At 38.5% G+C, this 22,374-nt stretch overlaps 1 long non-coding RNA gene across 2 annotated transcripts in view; it reads right to left on the bottom strand.

Annotated features, from left to right (window-relative positions):
* The window catches only part of LOC122899053, a 38,680-nt gene extending 16,827 nt beyond the window's left edge, over positions 1 to 21,853 (bottom strand). Inside the window, exon 1 of one of the 2 annotated variants that reach the window (XR_006383096.1) lies at positions 21,599 to 21,853. This is a non-coding gene — a long non-coding RNA (uncharacterized LOC122899053). Of the gene's footprint in view, positions 1 to 7,960; positions 8,062 to 21,598 lie in introns of those variants that run through there. The other variant, XR_006383095.1, reaches the window with a different exon arrangement.
* Between the last annotated feature and the right edge of the window lie 521 nt (positions 21,854 to 22,374).

Below are 22,374 nucleotides of genomic sequence, written 5' to 3' on the forward strand. Positions count from 1 at the left end.
AGATAATAAGAAAGCATTGAAAGTTTACTGGGCCTTTCCTCCAATTTAAAAATCATGTACAGAGAAAATTCTGAAATTCAAAAGCCAGTTAATGTGAAAAAATTAAGATGATTTTTTTGTTCTTAAATGACAGTTAAATCGATTCTAAGAATTGTGAGTCTTTAGAAATCAAATTCCATTTGACTGATCTATTTGATTGATTCTATCATGATTGATCTTCAATCATGATAATCTCCATTTAAGGTAGCAATTCCATTCTATTTCCCTGATCACATCAGCCCCCCTCTTTTTGCTCACAATTATATCCTGTTCCTTTCACTTTGAAATTTAGTAAAAAATTGTCTTTGATTTACTGTAAAAAGCAAGTACAACATTTTAAATTGAAGTGCCAAAAGTTATGACTACCCAAAGAAATTAAGCAAACACAGGGTAAAGGAAAATGGGAAATCTCACAAAAGTTTAATTATTCTAAATTATGTAGACTACATTGACTCTACCATGTGTTAATGCTAAGTACTTTCAAGGCTAATTCATCTCCGTGTATTTAGTTTGATATGATTATAGCAACTATAACGGTTTCCAGGTAGGGTAAGGGGGAAAAAAAAAAAAAAAAAACAGTCACAGGAAAAGAGAAAAGTCAATATTCCCCTAAAGGAAAAAAACATTTCTTTGCCATGTTTACTTGACTCCTTCTGGCAAAAGGCTGTTAGGAGTTGTACCACACAGTTCAACCAGAGCTTGTCTGCAGAAAAAAAAATAATAATAATAAAATAAAAAAATAAATTGCATCTCAGAGATTTGGTTTGGAAAATCTGCTTTTGTTTCCAATGCCTTGTCTCTTCTCAACCACGTTTATAAGCATTTTCCAAGCTCTTTACGAGCATTCTGCCTGCCTCTCCACGCTCCTAAATATCACCCTCAACTCCTGACGGCCAGCCACAGTTTCCAGCCTTGGCCAAGGAATAAAACATTGGTTCACCTCAAAGGCTGCCATTAAATTTACCTCATTTATTGACCAGCAGGAGGTGCACCCACCGTACTGGGGTCAACGTTAGCTATAATATTGCGGAGCTCATTGGCGCCCCAGACTGCTACCCTGTTTAATGACTGTTGGGCCCCATGGGCCAGGTAAATTCTACTGTTGACATATTGGTGGCAATGCCCTTGGAACACCTTTGATCCATTAGTATGCTCTCTCCATTTAGGGATGTATTTTACTGTGTGTTGAATAAAAATAACCAGATATGGAAAAGTGAAGGAAACAAAGTGAGCGCCTACTGGAAGAATAAGCCGTTTATACTTCTTTGCAGTAGATACCGGGGCCTATGAGGACATCAAGTTTCAGGAAAATAAGGCTTAGAGAATGGCACCATCTGGATAGAAGCACCACAGGTCCTCTGTTGCCCTGGAGGTGGGCGGTACTGAATGGCCCAGGACGCCGCCAGCTCACTGAAAGACCAGCTTTCACTGCTGAATGACCTTCGGGCATGCATTTCTTTGCTTCTCTTCATCGCTTTACCATTCTGTGAAAGTGTGAGCTTTCTTAGCACAGTGACTGTGTTTAAAACAACTTGGAAGGCTTAGATACACTGTTACCTAGTAAAGAGAGTGCCTGGACTATGGGTTTATATTTTTCCATTGGCTGATAAAAGATCATACCCAATATACAGGGGGGCGGAGGGGATTTCATTTTCTTTACAAATTAAGGGCATAAAAATGTGCTGGATGGAAAAGCCTGGATATCGGAATGATCACTGTATCCATAGACTGTCAAATGCTCTCAGGCCATGATCCCTTCCATGCTCCCATGTCCCCTGCAGAGCATGATCTGGCCTGGGTTGACCAGGTTCGATGGTCAGGGTTTCTCAGGCAGAATGCTGATTCAGGCCTTCTCTCTCCGCTGCCAATAATAGTTGGCTGTAGTGCCAAATTTAGTGGTGGTTTCTTATGATGTGGATACCTGTCCAGCAGGGGTTGGACTGTGACCACAAGCCGTCTTCCTTAAACCACAAAATAGCTGTCAGAGGGTAACTGCTGATCATCATTACTTGCCAGGCTCAGTAACCTCCAAGTAAGGGCCTTGCACATCCCATAGCGATTCCACTGAACGGCCCTTTCCCACCACGAAGCCAATTTTGTCAAGACGTAGAAATTCCTTGGGGTCATGATTCAGTGTTTGAGTTTCAGTTCTTTAAAAAATAAACAGACAAAAAGCAAACAAAAATCTCCTGCTCGTCTCTCCCTTATTGATCAGATCTTCTTATTCTGGCATTAACGATTTTCTGTTTCATGGCACTTACATATTTTATGGTCAGCCACATTCAACTTTTTTGGTCATCAGCGGGGACTAAATTTTAAAATAAAAAAAAAATTATACTCATGAATTGCCTTCCTGTGAGAGCTAAGAATACTTTTGAGATATTGTTCTTATGGCCTCTTCTTTTTGTAGGCTGAGTCCCATCTTCCTCTCATTTTATAGAAGAAGAATGTAGGTATCTATTGTAAGCAGTAGAGTGCTAAGAATGCCATACTACTTTAAAGGTAGTTATAGGGCAGACAAACAAGATCAGAAAGATCATGCATCGCTACTATCATTTCATGATAGGTTAAAACCTCTCTTCTTGAGTTGAGTCCAGCAGACTTGGACAATATGCTTTAGGTGAATTGTTAACACAGACAGCAGTTTACTGTCACTAAGGCTGACTTATTGGAGGAAATTTCCTAGAAACCCCAGATTGCAACAATTTCTCTGTTTCATCTTTTTTTTTTAATTTCAATTAGCCAACATGTAGTACCTCTTTAGTTTCAGATGTAGTGTTCAAGGATTCATCAGTTATGTATAACACCCAGCGCTCATCACGTCGCATGCTCTCCTTAATGCCCACCGCCCAGTTACCCTACTCTGTTTCATTTCTTATAAACTAAAAGCGTTGTCCTGTATGCTACTACTTGGAAAGCATTATTCTTTAATCCATAAAGTAGATGTAAGCTCTTGGTAGTAAAAATGTTTCAAATAATGAACCAAATCCTAATATGTAAATATAATTGCACAGATACACACACACACACACACACATATATAGTATGTGTGTATGTGTATGTGAAAGAAAACAGTCAAATATCTTTGTAATTAGAGTGATTCTTCACATTTGGCGTCTGAGATTTAAAGCACACTCACTGGGGCTAGTCAACGAAGCTTCTCCCAAAGCGAGAAGTAAGACAATTCATGATTTAGAAGCTGTTGGACTTCTTTTGCCAGAAATCAACAGTCTTTACTTAAATAAAAGATATAAATTTTTTTATTAGAATAGGCTTGAATCTCTATGATATTTTAGCTCAGACCCAAAGTGCACAATTTTCAAACTTTTGTACACAAAGCAACTTGTCTCCATGAGATTGTAGAAGATGTTAGAGTCTTGGAACTGAGACACCCTGGGTTTCCTATGATCTCATTCATCATACAGGACAGGACAATGAGGCCCAGTGAGATTGAGTGAACTCCCCAAGGTCATGCAACTTGAGTTAAGACCTTACAACTTCTCCATCTCATTTCAGCGAACTCCCCAAGGTCATGCAACTTGAGTTAAGACCTTACAATTTCTCCATCTCATTTCAGCAGCTATTTCAACTCTATTGTAAAAACCAAAATACTGATATTAGTCTACCCCTATATGATACCTATCTGGCTTCTACTCTTGCATCTCCCATGTAGAAGCCCAGTTCAAAAAAAAAAAAATACGATCAAGCCCACTGGTTCTATAAGCTCCCAAGCTTGTTTTCTGTAAGCCAAGCTATGATATATACTAAATACTAAAATGTCTTACACATAGACAGCCACAAAAGTTCTTCAAAGTTTTAAGCCAAATAATAGATGTTTAATCTGCACATTGTGGAGGAACAAAAAAGGAAAATAGGTGAAGTCGCCATAGACCAAACCAGACAATAAGAAAAAATGTCCTGTGTGTTTGAGGACTGAGACTAGGCTCCAAACACCCTCTCTTGATCCTCTTCTAGTTTTACCAAGAGTGTCTTGGAAACAAGTGTGATTTAGAATGAAACACAACCAGTTTCTGATAATCCCTTCAACTGCTCTATTTCCTTGGACACATTTTCAAAGTATTTAAATGAAGCCCCACATGCAAATTATGTTCCCGGAAAAGAAAGCCTTCGCTGGCAAGTTGGTATTCAGTTTTTGCGGCCATGGCATAGATACACAATGTATTTTTAACATTCTTGTTTTGTTCTTGTCCTAACTGACACTAGCAATTTGAGAAATGTCGAGGGCGTTACTGAATATAAATTTGAGGAAAAACAGCTCTTCCAACTATATTGTTAGGAGTAGGATGAATATTCAATCAAAGATGATTCAAAAAGTTTGGATGATGTATGTGGCCATATACCTTCCTGAAAACAGACACTTCCCATGATTCTCTCCTCGTGATGTGGGATCCACAAGAAGCACACTGCAATTTGCAGCCAATTGTGTTCTGAACGATAGAAATCTGCCCCACACTCATTTCGAAGTTCTTTTTATAGATTTATTGAATTTCAGAGCTAGAGATGATAGATGAACTATCACATTTTGGAGGGTTTTGAGGACAAAACTCCTTGCCTGAAGTCATAGAATATGTTCTAGCTTTATTTAAAAACCCAGATTCTGAACCCTTAGCAGAGAAACCATCTCCCCATTCTTAAAAATGATGAACACCATGTCTCATGCTCTGGTTTTCTCTCATGCTTATATTTAGTCATTCATTCTTAAATTCATTCCTGTCCCCTGCTTCCTTTCATAAATATATATTTAACCACACGCCAAACATTATGATGAGCTCTAGAATACAAAGAATAGAATATGGTCCATGGCTCAAAGAACAGGTTGTTTACAGACAAGATTTGACATAGTAACCGATGGTTCTGAACTCTTAAGCTGGTTTACATGGTCCTCTACAATCTGACCCCTAACTCACCTCTCTAGCTACCCTTCATCTTCCTCTTTGCTCCAAACTTACTAGATTTGGGGGGCTCACTGAATGGGTTTCTCCCACCTGTGCCATCACATACGGCCACTTCCTGGAAGGTTGTTTCTCCCCCACCCTCCGCATTTGGCTGGTGCCACCTCATCCTTCAGGTTTTAGTCTAAATACCTGTTTGAAGGGAATTCTTCGAACCATAAGACTGGACTAAGTCTTCCTGATAACTTGCAAATGTTTGCATAATGCCTCTCTTCCTTTCTTGACTTGTGGGTTCAATAAGAACAGTTATAAATAAATAATATATCCTTTCTTTTCTTTTTTTTTTTTTTTTGAGAGAGAGAGAGCACACACACATGCATGCAGAGGGACAGAGTGAATGAGAGAGAAAGAACCTTTAAGCAGGCTCCACACTGAGCATAGAACCCACTGCAGAGCTGGATCTCACAAACCTGAGATCATGATCTGAGCTGAAATCAAGAGTTGATGCTTAACTAACACATTCCTTCTTATATCCCCATTTTCCAGTTCAGGAATTGGCACCCAGTATAACTTCAGTACATACCTACTGAATAAAAGAATTTGTTTAGTATATAATAGAAGCACAAATGTAGTCAATTCAATTCAGTGGGTGTCATCCGTATGTACTTCTTTTGAAGACTTTGGTTGAATCTCATAAAATCAAGTGGATACATGTCCTACCAAATTTCCCATCTTCTGTTCTGATAAAAACAAAACCAGTAAGTAAGACCAGTATTGATTTCTACTACCAATGCCACAATTTTTTTAAATAAATTTTTTTTTATAAACGTGGATGACAACCTGATCTTAACCAATAATAGTCTTTATCTCACTTTATATGGACATTCACGTTTTGCCTCCGAAATATCGATGTTATTAGTCTCATCTCACCTTGTGTGAATGTCAGTGCTGCCTCAGAAATGTTTGGTTTTGAAGCTCCCCAAGGATCATATCATTTCTCAATTTGAAACGTGCCTGGTGTCAAAAATTTCTGAGAAGGGAATACAAACGTGCCCTAAGGTACTATCTTGTGTTTTGTGAAAATTATTCCATCAATGCTAGCTCTTTTTTTGCACTACTCTCCTTGATTAAATTTTTTGCCTACTGAGAACAACAAAAGTAAGACGTACAGAATTTTAGAACCCCAAAACTCCAGTAATAAGGCCACTCAACATGGGCTAACACTGGAACCGATGTTGCCCTGGATCCTTAATACAAGAGATCGTCTTCAGGCTTCATTTTTAAAGTTTTAGGATTGGTGAGGGGACGTAATCTTGCCAAACTCCTTTATCCTGTGGAGAGGGGGGGTGAAGATGGAGGGAGAAAAGGTCCCTTGAGGCCAAGCTTTGTCCTGTGTCACATAGCAAGTTTATGGCTGCTTTATGTCAAGAAAACAGTCATTTGGTTCCTTGTTTAGTGTTCCCTGGCCCCTACCAAATTATACCACTCAAAAAGCAAGGTGGAAATATAAAAAGTAGAACCTCAATGACCTGGAAAGCAAAGGAAATTCTATGATAGCCTCATTCCTTGTGTTTTCACAGGAGCACACTTCTGCACCCTAAGCCTGACCCCCAGGACTCAAATGTTAGGAATCAAGCAGGAACACCACTCCTGTGGATCAACTGTGAACCAAGAGATTCATGAGCAATGTGACAATGACGGGAACCTGAGAGCCAGGGCGTGCAGATGTGATCCTAGACCCTGGAAGAGCACAGAGTGGGTGGGTCTAGAAGGAACTTAGGAAGAAAGACTTCAAACATTTCTGAGATAACACTGTCATTATCCTAGCCTGAGCCCCAGAAGCTAAAATTAGGACAAAAAGAAATGTGTAGCTAAGAAGAGTCCTGTCCAAGAGCTCTCAAAACGGTCAGCTTTAACAATGAATACATGAAACATGGAAGAAAGACTTTTAGCAGGACAGATAATAAATTTGCAAAGTCCTGTTTTGAAAATGTGGGAAGAATAGTACTGAATGTCTCTGTGTTTAGGAAGGGATTTTACCTAGTTAAAAAAAAAAAAAAAGAAAGAAAGAAAGAAAGAAAAAAAGAAAGAATTATTTTAAAAAATCTATGTATTTGCTTGAGGTAATGGTGACATGTGGGTGAGAGGTGAGAACTCTTCCACTTTCTAAAAAACAAGAGTCATCTTGGAGCTAAAAGAGAGAGAATGGAAAACGCCAAAAAAGACCTGAAGTCTAATATAACAGAAACACCATTAAGTGTCTGTAAATGAACCCAAGACCCTGCTGACACACAATAAGAGAGCAAGCAAGAAATGTTGCTGCCCAACCACTGGAAATGGCTAAGAAAGGATGAACACCCGAATTTCACACAGGAGTAATGACTACAAAACAGAATGTATTTCAAGGGAACCAAATCGCACCTGTTAAGTTCACTTTTCTCTTAGGGAGGTCACCCACAAACAAGGGAAGTGATTTCATGAACACTCTGGGTGGATTGGCTCCAATGCTTTACAGCTTGGTGGATTATTCCCTTCAAGGGAAGTCTCGGTGCTAACCAACCAATCACCGTGGAGGGAGGTCCTGGGGCGTCTTACAGGGCTCGGTTCTCAGCTCTGTCATTTTCCACATTCCTATTGGACGATGCAGGGATGAAGGTAGCAAATTTTCATTTGCTACAAAGTCAGTCAAGTGATAGAGAATAAATCATTCTCGGCAGCGGAGAAATATGGCCTAGAGCAAAACAAAAATGTCTAGTGGCTTCATTGGCTGAAGTGACTGGTAAAATCAGCACTCCCCAAAAGGTGTTCATGCCTCCTTCACAGATACAGCAACCCTGACTGAGGGAGACAGAAGCCTACCCTGTGCTACTTTGACCAGACATTCCTAGGAGTTGTGCTCAATTCTGGGAGCCATGCTGTACAAGAGAGTAAATTCAAAAGACAGACAACTCCAGTGAGGAATAGAGACAGTGCACAAAATTATATTAAAGAATCTGAGAATTTTTTACCTCAAGAGTGGGCTTCAGTAGGATGTGATCACCGACTTCAGATAGGCTTGCCACATGGAAAACAGATTATTGCTCTATGGGACCCAAAGTTCAAAACCTCAAGGACATAAATTCTGGTTCCACATAAGCAAGTTCTCCAAGGAAGAGAATCATATTGCCTCTTCTATCTCAGAGCAGGCCACTGAACAAATCCCCAACTCGATGTAAAGTATCCTTAAACTATGAGTCAGGTTTTGAGCACCAATTAAGAAGGATGGTAGAGAATCATATCTCAGTGAAACCAACAACTGAAAAAATGTTGCTGAAAGAAAAGATTATGTCCTTTTTTTCTTTTCATATGAATATACTCCACTGAGTTAGTATAAAGACATGAAACAAAAGTGTTACTGAAAAGTGGGCAAAGTTAAAAAAAAAATACTAGTCTTTAAAAAAGTGCTTATGTTCTTAGGGTTCAACTGTATACACCCTCAATATGGGAACTAAAAATGTGAATTGTGACCTGTACCAGACCATTGGAGAAGAACGGGATGGTTACTGACCATGGTGTTTGTCAACCCATTTCAACGACACACAAAACCAAAGGTTTTAATCTACAAAAACGTGAGTTCAATAAACCCTTCACCCTGACTCCCTCTACACATAACTCTGAGTTATCTACACTAAATCATATTTAGATTTTGGCAGGCAAACTTCTTGGAAATAAAATCATTTTCAAAAGCCCTGATTTTTCTATTAATCTCAAGGCATGAATGGAATTTTTTTAATGTCAGCTGAAAGTCCACAGTGGGAACTTAAGAGCAACCCACACATTTCCTTTCAATGTATATGTTAGAAGGGCTCTGTGAATAAAAGCATAATCTAAAAAATTCAAAAAGGGTGATTTTAAAAAAAAAAAAAACATAGAGGAATGAAAACAAAAAAGAATCTGCTCTATTGCTCACACTTTCAAAATGAAACAACAAAAAAGCCATTTATTTAACACGCAACAGTCTATCAAAGAATGTTTGCCCAGGAGGGATTTCTCACCTCCCTGTCAATTCTTAAAAGAAAAATCCAAGCTCTGCCATCTTGTCCTATCTTGACATGTTTTCAGATTGTGAAAAATGACACAGAGAAACGAGAGCAGCCTTAACCATTACTTCGTGACGGTCCAGAGGATTTAGTTATTCTTGGTGGAAAACATTATGGAAGATCCATTAGATAAAGAACAGATTGCCTCATTTCTGCTGCCTCAGGATAGGACCGCAATCAACTGGCCGTATTTCCCAGGAAGACAGGGAAATACCTGGGCAGAGCCTCTTCTCCTGGCAGTGTTTTCAGATGTCCAGAGAAGTCTCTGAGGCGTTCTGGTTGGGTAACGACGGGGCTAGTCTACAGGGCGGGGTGTGCAGACATGGGTCATTACAGACTGGCGTACACCTACAGAGCAGAACTATCCAGAATCCCAGATATGCTGTGTGTGCTCACAGACATGTTCTGTGGTAGCCAGAAATTAAGGGAGATAAAATTTATGGGATGAATGTGTGTCTTCTGGAATGACTAAATTTAGAATTTTCCACAAATATTATCAAAGTTACACAATCTGCACTACTGCTCCCCAATTAAGAGTAAGTTTTGTGTTTCTTTGTTTGAATGATATTGCCCTTTGTCTTTTTTTTTTTTAGCAGACTGAGCCAATAATGATAAAAATACAATAATTACCTCTCTGCATACTATATATTACTAATTACAATAACAATGATGCTTCCAAGATATGTTAGTGAGGTAGTGGTTCCTAAACACTAGTCCAGACTGGTGGAAAATTTTTCCCAGAACATGCCAAAGCTTTTACCAGTAAATTACAAAATAAGAAAAATGAGAAGAATGCAGTGGTTGATTAAAACAACGGAACTTAACTCCATTTACAAGGTTGTCATTTATTCTGATACTGTGCCATGCTTATTCTCTTGGTATTAAAGAAACATCCCTCTAGGACTAGAATGACCGTGAGAGGGTGGGTAAGATATGCTACTGTTTTGTTGCCTAAGGTCTCATACAGCCATAGGGTGACATGTCTGCAAGCCAGGCAAACCGACATGCCCCACTGTACCTCAGTGTTCCCATCTGAAAAATGGAGACTGAGGAAAGCACTCTCCCCGGGGGTGTGAAAAGTCATGCATTCTTATTGTGCTGTTCTCCAGGAATGCCTGACATAAAGAACATTCCATATAAGAACGACTAAAGATATTTGTGTGTTTCCAAATCCTGCAGCCAGTGAATGGCAGAGCCAGGATTCCAACCCGTACAGTTGGGCTGTGTCTAGACCCTTTACCTGCACGCACCACTGCTTTAGAGTCATGCTGATTCACACCATTAAATGCAAAACGAGTGTGAGAGGCAACCACTAGGTTAAGGCATAACCAGTTTCAAAACTATCCGGGATGGAGGCAGTCAGCCATGGAAACGGGTAGTTGCCTTGTTAGCAACTAAAAAACTAAACATATCATCTGGATGGGAGGAAAAGAAGGGAACCAGGTGGGCTGTGCTCCCCAGGGGTCCCAGCACTCCTGCAGCTGTTGTGTGGGGTTAAGAGGCTTAAAATAAAAGCCGGCACAATTGTCAGCCTGACCTAGCCCTGTCTCAGGCCCTGCAGGAGACAACATGTTCGTAGAAGGAATATGCATCAGCTGGTTTTTAAGAACTCTAGATGTAGCATTAGTCATTGCTTTGCTTCTAAATGTTCTAAGTTTTCCAAAGAAGCTGTGCTTCTCAAAAGCATACACACACACAGCATTTTCAATCATCATCAAGGCTCCATTTATAAGAAGAGTAAGGAAGCATGTTCCCGTCAATACAGAAGGAAGGAAAAAGAGAGATTTTGAGGTTTTCTGCCATCCTCTCTTACTTAGGCAGCTAACTGAAAGAAAAAATGATGGAAGCCTTATAGGTTCCTGGTCCCACATCTTGCTCTGTTTTGTCCATTACTTGCATTTCATTAGCTCAATGTAAACATCCTTGCTCTTGTTGCTGCCAGGTTAGGAAAAACTATTTAGCCTTCCAGGAAATCACCAGCACTTTGTACTTGTATCTTGATGAGTGAAAATTTGATGGAAGAATGAACCAGCAGGACTGAGCGAGTGTTTGGGGACCCATTACATATTGCTATTTCTACAATTGATCATGCCGGAGAATTTGCCAATTAGCACGGCCTTCTCAAAGTACCCCACATCAGGAGATCTGGCTCACTCATGTCCTCTCCTGAAGCCTCAAACTCCAAATACAGCTCAGGTCTTTCATCGCTTGTCACAGTCTTGTAAACAACTCCAACCAGCTGCAAAGGTTTTCCTTCTTTTGCCGGTAACCTTGTTTCCCGTACATGTACAACACGAGAGACGACATTTTGTTCAGGACTTCTTTTTTCATTAGTTTCTCTGACCAGGGAACCATTGTTACTGAAACAGATGTTGTGGGGTCCAAGAATAGCTCTCAGCTGCCAAAGGCAAAATAAGAAACTGTGCCCAGACCACGCAGAACAAATGACTACAATGAGGGGATGCTCGAGACCAAACAAGAGAACGAGTTAGCACTTCATGTTAGCAAGTTGTGTGTTTGCACAGCCTGGACATGCCCAACAGGGCTCCTGCATTCCCCTCTCTTACGAACAACCAGCACAGAGGGCAGGTACAGAGTGAGGTGAAGCCTGCCCCTCCCCAAATGAGAACACAGAGATTCACACTCAGGAACCATAGTCTAGCCAACTCACCAACTGGAACTCAAAGTCCCTCTCCCACACTCTTACCCAGTCTGTAATATTAGGCAGGTAACTCCACATAAACTAGTTTCACGTTTAAAATGACAACTAGATTTTTTTGGGGGGGGGGGGAGTCAGTAAACATAAAGTATAAATGCAACACGGGTTTATCAGAGTTGTATGCTAGTCAGCATTTTAACAACAGGCTCTCTGAGGAGAAAAGTCCTAATTGTAGTACTTTCCAGTTTCCAAGATATAAGCATTCCCATGATGATTGATTTCATGCTCTCAACATGACATCCCCAAGCAAAGAGATGGAAAGAGATGAGTAGTGTCATACGGTCATATAGTGATACACAAACACACACAGGAAGAAACACCGAGAGCATCAGTAATTGAGAGTTGTAGTAAAATAATTACCAAGTTATGATAGGAGTATTTATTGCCTTTGTTCACAATTCATGCAATGGTACATTTCCATGATTTAATTGTTGGTAATGACTGTGCTTGACAACGGTTCCCAAGATTCCTGAAAATTTAACAACAGGCTCTCGCATGCCAGTAGAAGCCAGCTCTGCGGCATTGCAGGCCACCATCACCATAAGAACAGCTATTTTTTTAAGACTTTTTAAAACATTTATTTATTTTAGAGAGAGAGAAAGCAAGCAAGCAGAGGAAGGGGCACAGGGAGAGAGAATCCTGAAGCAAACTTCACGCTGAGCAGGGAGCTCAACGCAGGGCTCCATCCAAGGACCCTGAAACCATGCCCTGAGCTGGAATCAGGAGGCAGCCCCTTAACTGACTGAGCTACCGGGCCCTCCTGCATGGCCAGTGAATACTGTTCCGTTCAGACTGCAGTCCTCAGTCTCGCAGGATCGACATCATCTGAGAGCTTGTCGACCCCCACCCCCCACAGTCCTGACTCAGAATCTGCATGTAACAGAATCCCTAAGTGGTTCTCGGGGCACAGTAAAGTTTGAGAAGAACTGAGCTAACAAACAGCTTGAATGGATGCTAATTTAGGGAAATATATATATATATATATATATATATATATATATACACACAGATATATAATTTATTATAATTAAAAATTAGTGACTATATCCTTAGAGCATCACTTTTTTAACTGCTAGAATCAAGAAAAAAAATTTTTAAGAAAACCTCCAATAATCGAGATGCTTCAAGACAGCTGCAAAATCCATAACGTCCCAAGATTTTTGTTTGAGTAATTCTGGATAAAACGTGTGTTGGCATTCCTGCAGCTTTGGGAGTCAGAGATTCTGCTGCTCAGACTTTTGAGTTCAAATCCCAGCTTTCTGCCAAGTTTGCCAGCAAAGGAACAGTGTAAAAATTATTAAACCTCTCTATATGTCAAATTCCTCATCTATATAATGGGGGGATCTTACTAGTAACTACCTCCTTGAGTGGTTGTAAAGAACAGTGAGATTCAAGTGTTTTCCCTAGCACCTGACATCCAGTAAATGCCCAGTAAACCTGAGTAACTAGTACTATTTCCTAGAGGTGAAGAATTCCAAACTATTTTATATGTATCAACCCTAAAATATGTTTAAAAAGAAAGACATGCTTTCCTTGGTATGCCATCTAAAAATTCTGGTTTTGATCAGAAACTTTTATACTGTCCTTAGTCCCTAAGATTTATAAGCAAATAGAGCAATGAAAATTACTTCTAAACTATGTCCAAATTTCAGAGTGATTTGTCCTAACTCAGGGAGTCCCCTGGGGTACTTCTGGGAAAGGGTCTTTAAAAAGACTCAAAGTGGGGTACCTGGGTGGCTCAATGGGTTAAAGCCTCTGCCTTTGGCTCAGGTCATGATCCCAGGGTTCTGGGATCGAGCCCCACATTGGGCTTTCTGCTCTGCGGGGAGCCTGCTTTCTCCTCTCTCTCTCTGCCTGCCTCTCTGCCTACTTGTGATCTCTGGCAAATAAATAAATAAAATATTTTTAAATAATTAATTAATTTAAAAAAATAAAAGAGATTCAAAGAAGAGAAGGCCTCTTCTGCTCAACTCTTGTGGGGGCACTGTCTAGAACTCTGTGTGACAGTGCTCGCTTCGGCAGCACATATACTAGAACTCTGTGTGACAGTGACCTCAGAGGCATCCAAGATGGCAGAGAGAACAATGGAAAGAACCCAAACAGTGGGGATGCCAGGAGCTCCTGCGTCCAAACCTGAACAACTGGACCAGTGCCACTTAAGGACTTCTGTCCTTTGTGATAACAAATAGTCCTTAATGTTTAAGTGAGGTGAGTTTATCTTCTTTCATTCACAGGGACACATCCTATCTCTTGCAATCTCTTTAGGTTAAACTGAGGCTCGAACTGGTAGCAGTTTGTGACAGCCAGGCTTCACAACACCCATGGGTTTCAGGCCGGCTTTTTTTTTTTTTCTTTTTCTCTTCCCTTCTTTTCTCCTTTTCTCTCCTTTTTCTTAGCTAAGTTCACAGTAAGTTTGACCATTTCAAATTTTTCAGACAGTTAACACTACCTATTTGTGTATGCAACATGTCCAATGGTATGACTGCAGCCAAAAATGTCCCCAGGAAGCTGTAGACAGCCAAAGAGGCATTCAATTCCAAATTTTGTGCTTTTGAGCAGACTTTCTCTAAGTAACCATAGGGGATACAGCAACTATGGTATAAAATTACACCAACACAAATCCAAAAAATTACTCAATTATGAAAGAAAAATAATACCATTAAACTGGCTGTTTGGTATCATGTAGGGAAGAAAAAAAATTGATTTATTTTCTAACTTTTGCTATATCCAGCCAATATTGTTGGTATAACCAAACCTATTTTCCCCCCTGAAATATGCAACTCCTGGAAAATGTATTCAGCAATGACTTACAAAAATAAGTTAAATCAAAAGAGATCTGATCAGGAAAAAAGAAATTACTACAAGTGATTTCAATGCAGGGAATTGGTTACAAAGTGCTAGAGAACCTAAGAAACCAAACTTGTGATAGTGAGGAAACCCAGAGCCTAGTTACAAAAAGGAAGTCATTGCCATGCTGGGCTGGATACACAAAGGGAGAAGATGCTAGTGGAAAAACCATTATTGTTCAGAAAAAAACTGGGGCACCTGGGTGGCTCAGTGGGTTGAGCTTCTGCCTTCAGCTCAAGTCAAGATCTCAGGGTCCTGGGATGGAGCTCCACATCGGGCTCTCTGCTCAGAAGGGAGCCTGCCTCCCCTTCTCTCTCTCTGCCAGCCTCTCTGCCTACTTGTGATCTCTCTCTGTCAAATAAATAAAATCTTTTAAAAAATTTTTAAAAAGAAAGAAGGAAGGAAAGAAGGAAAGAAAGAAAGCTGGAACAAGTAAGTCTGGTGGAAGCCAGCACCACAGGGGAATCATTGCTAAGATACCACCAGAGTCCCAGAGCAGGCTAAGAAATACCTACTCTTCTCTCTTCGGCCAGCTTCCAATCCCCCACCAGTGGCTCCCCCTGATCAAAGCCATCCAGAAGCCAGATATCATGGAAACCTGGGAACTACAGCCTACAAGAATCAAGATCAAAGCTGAGTACTAGAAGAGTAAGCCATGGGTCTAAGAACAATAGACCAAGGATCCTCCCAAGGGCTTCAACTCCTTGTAAAGAAACTAGTAGTTTAATTTATTATTGCGTTTTCTCTCAATTCACTTAAAAGTGTTTCAGAGGAACATGAGGGTCAAAGATACTTTTATTCTACTTTAGTGGGTCTTCCAATCAACATACATAAGAATTAGTTAAACTAAGATGATAGGGACTACTCTAACTCTTTAAAAAGAAACTTCAGTACTGAGACCATTTTAATTCAGACACCAACTTCCAAGTTGGTAGATGGGCTTGAAAATGAAATATGGGCAGGAAATGGGCAGACATAGGGCACAACTGAAAACATACATCTACCCACCCACTCTCATATTAAACCAAAAGAAGAAGGAGGAGGAGGGAAAAGAGAAAACCGGAAGGAAAGAAGGAAGGGAGGGAGGAGGGAGGGAACTGCATTCAAATCAGAAATATTTTAACTACTATATGAGTCACAACATGGATATCAGTAATGACCATTTAGCCTTTGAGCATTTTGTCTTGGAAAAACACCTATTCATCTTCTAGAGCCTAACCGTGTTTCTATTAGCTGGATTGAAACAACGGGCTACAAATGGGTCATCTTGTTTTGTAGATATGTTTTGTGTTATGTTTTACATAACACATTTTCTGAAGATTTAGGAGTTTTATTCTACCCATTTTTCTATCCCTCAGGGTGAGTTTGCTGGCTTATGGACCTAGCCAAGAATGAAAGATTCCAGTCTGATTTTCAATTTCAGACTGTGTAAATTCCCATTTTAATTGAAATTGAAATCCCACAATTATGTTAGAAGAGTACTTTCTCAATGAAAATTTTTTGGAAGGTTATCTTTTTCTAAGTTGTATAACTAGGAAATGAAACGGATCATCAAGAAAATTCCTTAGGTCTTGTGCATGGCCCATTAAGGAAATGTTTAGGTCATATATCAATTCACTTTTTCTTTTTTTGCCACCCCCTTTTTGTATTAAGTGATTTTTATCTACAAAACAAGATGACCCAGGGCACTACAAAATGATTATAAGTTGATATTAAAAAGTAGGAAAGAGGAAATTTTAAACAAGATGAGTGTAGGTGATTGAATACCAATTACTTGAATAAGGCACATACTTTTTACCCTACATAGAAAATCAACAAGGTGTGTTAAAAAAAAAATATATATATATATATATCTTCTGTATTTAGTGAGTGTTTGGAAATGAAATGAGAATATTAAACTTTATAAAGTGTTTGGTTGCTTGCTTTAGATGGGTACCACCACTTCATGAGATGGACTGATGAAACACCTTTATTGCTGTCAGAACTCAGTACCACAGTTCTCATCAAGCAGAAAACACCACAGAAGTATTGTTTGGCAAGAATTTAAAGTCATGTTTCATATCAGTAGAAATTATGCCTAAGGGCTTTTGTGTGTATGTGTAGACTATCTATTAACTCCAAAGACGTGTTGGCTTTACCCTGAGAAGACACTCAAAACCAGGATATTGAGATACTCAAATGTTCATGAGAATATTAATATGGATGACTCCCAACAAGAATGAAAAAAGAAATAATGTCCAGGCTTCCCATTACATCCAGCACACTTTTCTAGAAAAGCACATACTTTAAGCTATTTATTTGTCTGTCTCCTCTACTAAACTTTAAATTCCTTCAAATTAGGGGTTGTATCTTTCAATCTCAACCCCTCATGCTAGCATACTCCCCGACATGTTGGGAATTTTAACCACGGTTTTGAAATAATGAGATGACAAAATAAAAGTATTATGTTTACTTGCATTAAAACCTTTTATAAATGTAATTGGAAGTGAATAATACTATGGAATCTAATCCTCAAATTTGGCCTAAAACACTGATCTCTTAAGGTAGTATCAATATTTACTCTATTTGCTTAAGGAATTGTCACAGTGTTATTGATATTGGTCATGCAATTTAGCCCCCTGGATAACTGCACAAGCTTTGAGCTTGCTTTGTTCAAGCAAATAATTAAATATATGAATTTGGACAAAGTCATTACTTAAATTTCTTATCTCAGTTTATAAATCAGTAAGATTTGTGACTTGTAACAAGACATTTAGCAACACTTAGTAAATCATAGTAATTGCTCAGTGCAGATAATTGCTATTTATAATTTATAATAAATTCAAACTTTTTTAAAAGAAATTCAAACTTTAAATTGTACAACATAAAGAAACTAATATTACTATAAATTTTTATCAAAGAAATTTGGGCTAAACGATTAAATTGTCATTTTAAATGCTATTTCTATCTTCTTTGAGTTTTAATTTTTTAAAGATTTACACATTACATTTCTTGAAGCAAAAATTTATCACATTACACATGCTGTGAAGAATTTCTTAATGGTTCTTAAAGATAAAAATAAAAAGCAAAAAAAAAAAAAAGTACCAGAGTGCCCAGTGGTTTGAGTACTTTTTACCTGGACGTCAAATTTGCTAAAGATATTCGATTATTTCAAGAAGAAAATTTTCTTAACTAGAATAAACAGATTTCCCTACAAAATATAGTTCTAGATCTAGAACTATATAGTTATAGATAGATAGATAGATAGATATAGTTATAGATCCAGAGTCTTCTTTCTGGATCTTCAAGTTTACCCAGTTACATAGAGGAAGTTCTGATAGACTTTTTCCCCACCACTCTTTAAACTATTAAATGCATAGGCATAGGAAGTAAGCTGGATAGTCTCTATACAAGAGCTTCAATTGCCAAGTCGAAAATCCTTGCCTGCCCACCAAAATGCCCTTGTAAGGAAATGGCCTGGCTTCCATCTTCTCTGTGAGTGTCTGATCTTAGTGGCCTGGGTATCATGAGATACTCTAATCAACCCAGTAAATATATTAAGAGAGCCCTGCCCCAACGATAACCCAAGGATAGCCAGTGATATTTGACGTAGCCTAGACTTAAGAAAAGAAAAAACAGCTTGATCAATCAAACTCCCTTTCTCTGTGATTTTAAGTGAGAAATACCCACAGAGCCTTACTGCCAACTTTAACATAAATGCTAAAATGGCACCAGAACAGCAAGAATCATGAGGAGCCAAAGCCATAAACCAGCCAAAGTAATGGCAGAGCTGAACATGTTAGCACTGAAAGAAAAAAAAAAAAAAAAAGAAAGAAAGAAAGAAAGAAAGGAAAAAAAAAGAACAGCGTGGTTGCCCAGCAGGAGAATAGATCCTCCAATGAGGCTGTAAAACCCCTAGAAAGCCTAAGGAGAAAGTCCCAGAATCTGCCTTCTTTCCATTTCAGCTTTATTCAGTTCCAACCCACGTATATTCTTCCAATAGCTTCCTAAAAGGAAAATAGCTTTGCTGCTTTCCTGGTAGTAAACATTGGACACTGTGAAACAAACAAAATCTTTAATATGATAAGCATTTTTTTAAAACCACTAATAGCCATTAGTCTTCTCTCTAGAAAATAGTATTCACATATGATTTTTCACAGCTGATTTGTAGCTTGCATTTTTTAAGTTAAATGACATGAACACATTTCCATGATCATAAATATAGCTTTGTAGCATCACTTCTAATGGCTCATACTATGCCATTGTATCCATATACTGTAATGTCTAACAGAAATGCCTTCATGATAGACATTTATATTATCTCCAGTTTTGCTCTATAATAAGTAATGTGGCAATAAATCTACCTCAGCATTCTAAATATCTTCTGCATGTATTTTTATTTAACTGTCCAATTATTTTCATTACTTAATATTTTTGAAGTAGAATTATTAGGACAAATAGTGTATGTTTTTATTTTTGACTCAGTAATCCTATTGGCAATTTTAATCTCATAAGATACTCATTTTTCTAAACCATTGTTAAATGGTTTTCCAAGCAGATAGGTGAAAAATACTATCTCATTCCTGTTTTAATTTGCTTTTCTCTGATTGATATTTTTTGACACTTTGTATTTCTTTTTTTAAAGATTTCATTTATTTATTCGAGAAAGAGATAGTGAAAGAGAGCATAAACAGGGAGGAGAGGGAGAAGCAGTTTCCCTGCGAGCAGGGGGCTGACTGTGGGACTCGATCCCAGCACCCTGAGATCATGACCTGAGCCAAAGGCAGACCCTTAACCAACTGAGCCACCCAGGCACCCTCTTTGTATTTCTCTTCTTGTAAGTACCTTGTAATTATAAACTTCCCCCACTTTACTATGAAATGTTGATTGTTTTCATTGACTTAAGGAGTTCTTTATACATCAAAATCATTAATATTTTGTCTAGTATGTATGTTATGAATATTTCTTCAGTATGCTATTTGCCTTTTAAACTGTTTAAAATATCTTTTGCTGTCAAATATTTGAAATATTTTGTAGTCAGAGTTACCACCTTTTTACTTTATGATTCCTGGTTTTCTTGTCACACACAGAATGGCCTTCCTAAGAACAGAAAAATATTCATCCTAACTTTTTAAAGGATGTTTATGGAGTCATTTTTTATATTTATATATTTGATCCATCTAGAATTTATTTTGGTATGATTAAAGTAAATGCTTAATTTTTTTTCCCTCAGTTTGGAGAGTCAGACCAGCACCACTTTTTGACTAATATATTGCTTTTCCACTGGCCGATCCAAAATGCTACTTTTGTCATGTACTAAACACCAGGAGAGATTAGAAAGACTGTGGACATAGCGGCAAAGCAGTTTAGTGCTAGAATTAGAAAGACTTAATGTTCACACTGACTAACTGTAACTTTGGACAAGTTCCTAAATCGATCTAGGCCTCAGCTTCCTTGCCTAAAGTGTGGAGACAATAATGCCTCCCAAAACCACACAAGGATAAAGTGATAAAAAGTGCGCCACACACTCAGCCAGGCATCTGGAACAATAAACATTTCGGTAAAATTAGTTCCTAGCTGGACTTGGGATTATTATTAGATTTTCTTTTCAGTCCTATTATTCCTGTGATAAGTATAATTATAGTACAATCCTATAATGAGTGACTCTTAATTATTATGCTTCATACCTACCGAGGCAAGTGTTTTGCATTAATATTTTTCTTAGAATTATCTAAGCTTTATTAGAAGGTTATTCTTTAGAAAATACTTTTCTCCCTTGAAGTAACTTGAGTGGTGTAGTTAAAACAATAATAATTATTTAATCTCACTGAGCTACAATTTAAGCACATATGAAAAGTATGGAATACCTACTCCTTAGAGCTTCAGGGAGGGCTGGATATGAGTGGCCCAATCCAGGGCCTGAAGCAGAGAAGAAGTTCAAGAATAAGTAGTATTATGGTGATTATCATCTTGATTATCATCTCTCATGATATTCAGGCAAATTATTACCACAAGAGCTTTAGGTTTTGGAAAGTGACAAGCAGAATTCTGGATTGGTAACGATTACTGTGCAATCATCAATTCCAATTGTAAATGCAAACTGAACAAGACGAAAAGATTCCTGAAGTGCCTACAACATAGGATTAGTACTACTGGGGTGGACTTTGATACAATAATTAGAAAACCTTTGCTGGAGGAGGAGGAAAGAGTGGGCAATTCAACTTTCATTACTCCACGGGGCCCAAGACAAAACAGAAACTTGGTTTGAAATTGCAAATATCTAGGTTGTTCTTTGTAGAACTTGATGCAAGGGCATGTGTGTAAGGGTCTGGATGAGGGATGATGTGGAGAGCATTTGTTACTCCTTGAAATACTGTGTCTACAAGGTAAATAACTATGCACACTTTTAAGGATGTTTATGGACTCAAAATTGAAATGGCTTTGAGAAAACAGATTAATGGGTCATTTCCTGAGAGTAAGAAGACCTCTGGGAATAATGAAACTTGCTGGCCTGCTCCCCTTCCTTCCTTCTTTCTTTACTTCCTTCCTTTTCTACTTCCTCTCTCTTCCTTTCTTCTTTCCCTCACTCATCCATTCAACCAATAGGGCCTCCTCTTACAATTCACTATCTGTCATTAAAAAAAGAAAGAAAGAAAGAAAATGTTTATTGTTCTCCTTTACCTCTGAGAGAAGGGAAAGGAAAGAATTTCAGAACTCTAGTCAAGATAAATATCAAATGTATTATTATTTTTAATGACTCTTCCAGGGGAGGGGAGTTCCTCATCCAAACCACCCACACAAAATACCTAAAGTACACTATCTTCTCAGCGTGAGCGTAAATCTACTAGTTATAAAGTAAAAAAGCAGAAAGAAGAAACAAGTGCCAAACTCCACTTTCTCTCTCTCGTTCTTTCTTTCTTCTTTTTTCTTTCTTTCCTTCTTTTTTATTTTTTTTAATTTTTTATTCTTGCTAATGCATTAAAACCAACGGATGTCAGATTGTAAGAGTTTAAAATACCTACCGTACACTGGGTAATATCCATCTGGGTAAGACTGAATGTGGCCAGCAGTCACCTTACTTTTCAGTTCTGAGGTTATGTTCACGAAGAGATCTGCAGTTGGTATCACATTGCACAAGCTCCCGGAGCTTGGGGGAGAATAATGACACGAATCAATAATGCTGTCTGGGAAATGACTTAGAATAAAATATTACAGAAGGGCACGAACATCACCCAGGGGGAGACTTCAGTGTTGATTAAATATGGCTGCCTCAGCTCTCTTCCACGCAGTGACAGATGGGGTAGGAGTGCTTACTTTGGCTTTTGCTGCATTTTCCTGAACTAGGGTTACTCAGGTAGCATGAAAACAGGGCGGTGTATGCCAGCTCTTTTAGCTTCACTGCATTTGGCTGCCCCCTGCAGGCCAAAACTGCACACACAGGCAAAGAATCCACAGCTTACGGGAAGTTTGTCTCTGATTCTCTTCAAAGTATCCTTGGGAAAAGAAAGTCATTTAACCAACACTCACGCAGAGTTCTTTTCACCAATCTCCACATCCCAAAGAAAACAACAGTTCAGTTCAGTTCACTGAAGTTAACAAAATAGGTTAAATAGTGGAGAAAAATTAACAAACTTCTCCAAATAAAAATGAGAATTTAAAAAGTAGCTAGATAAATATCAATTCAAATCATACTTGAATGCACAAAAAAAGAATGAGCACAAATTTTCACTTCCAGTGTCAATAAATCACTGTTTCTTATTTCTTCCACATACAAACTGTTTTATTTTTTTTTATATTT

This window comes from Neovison vison, chromosome 1, assembly GCF_020171115.1.
Source record: "Neovison vison isolate M4711 chromosome 1, ASM_NN_V1, whole genome shotgun sequence".
In the NCBI taxonomy this organism is placed as follows: Eukaryota; Metazoa; Chordata; class Mammalia; order Carnivora; family Mustelidae; genus Neogale; species Neogale vison.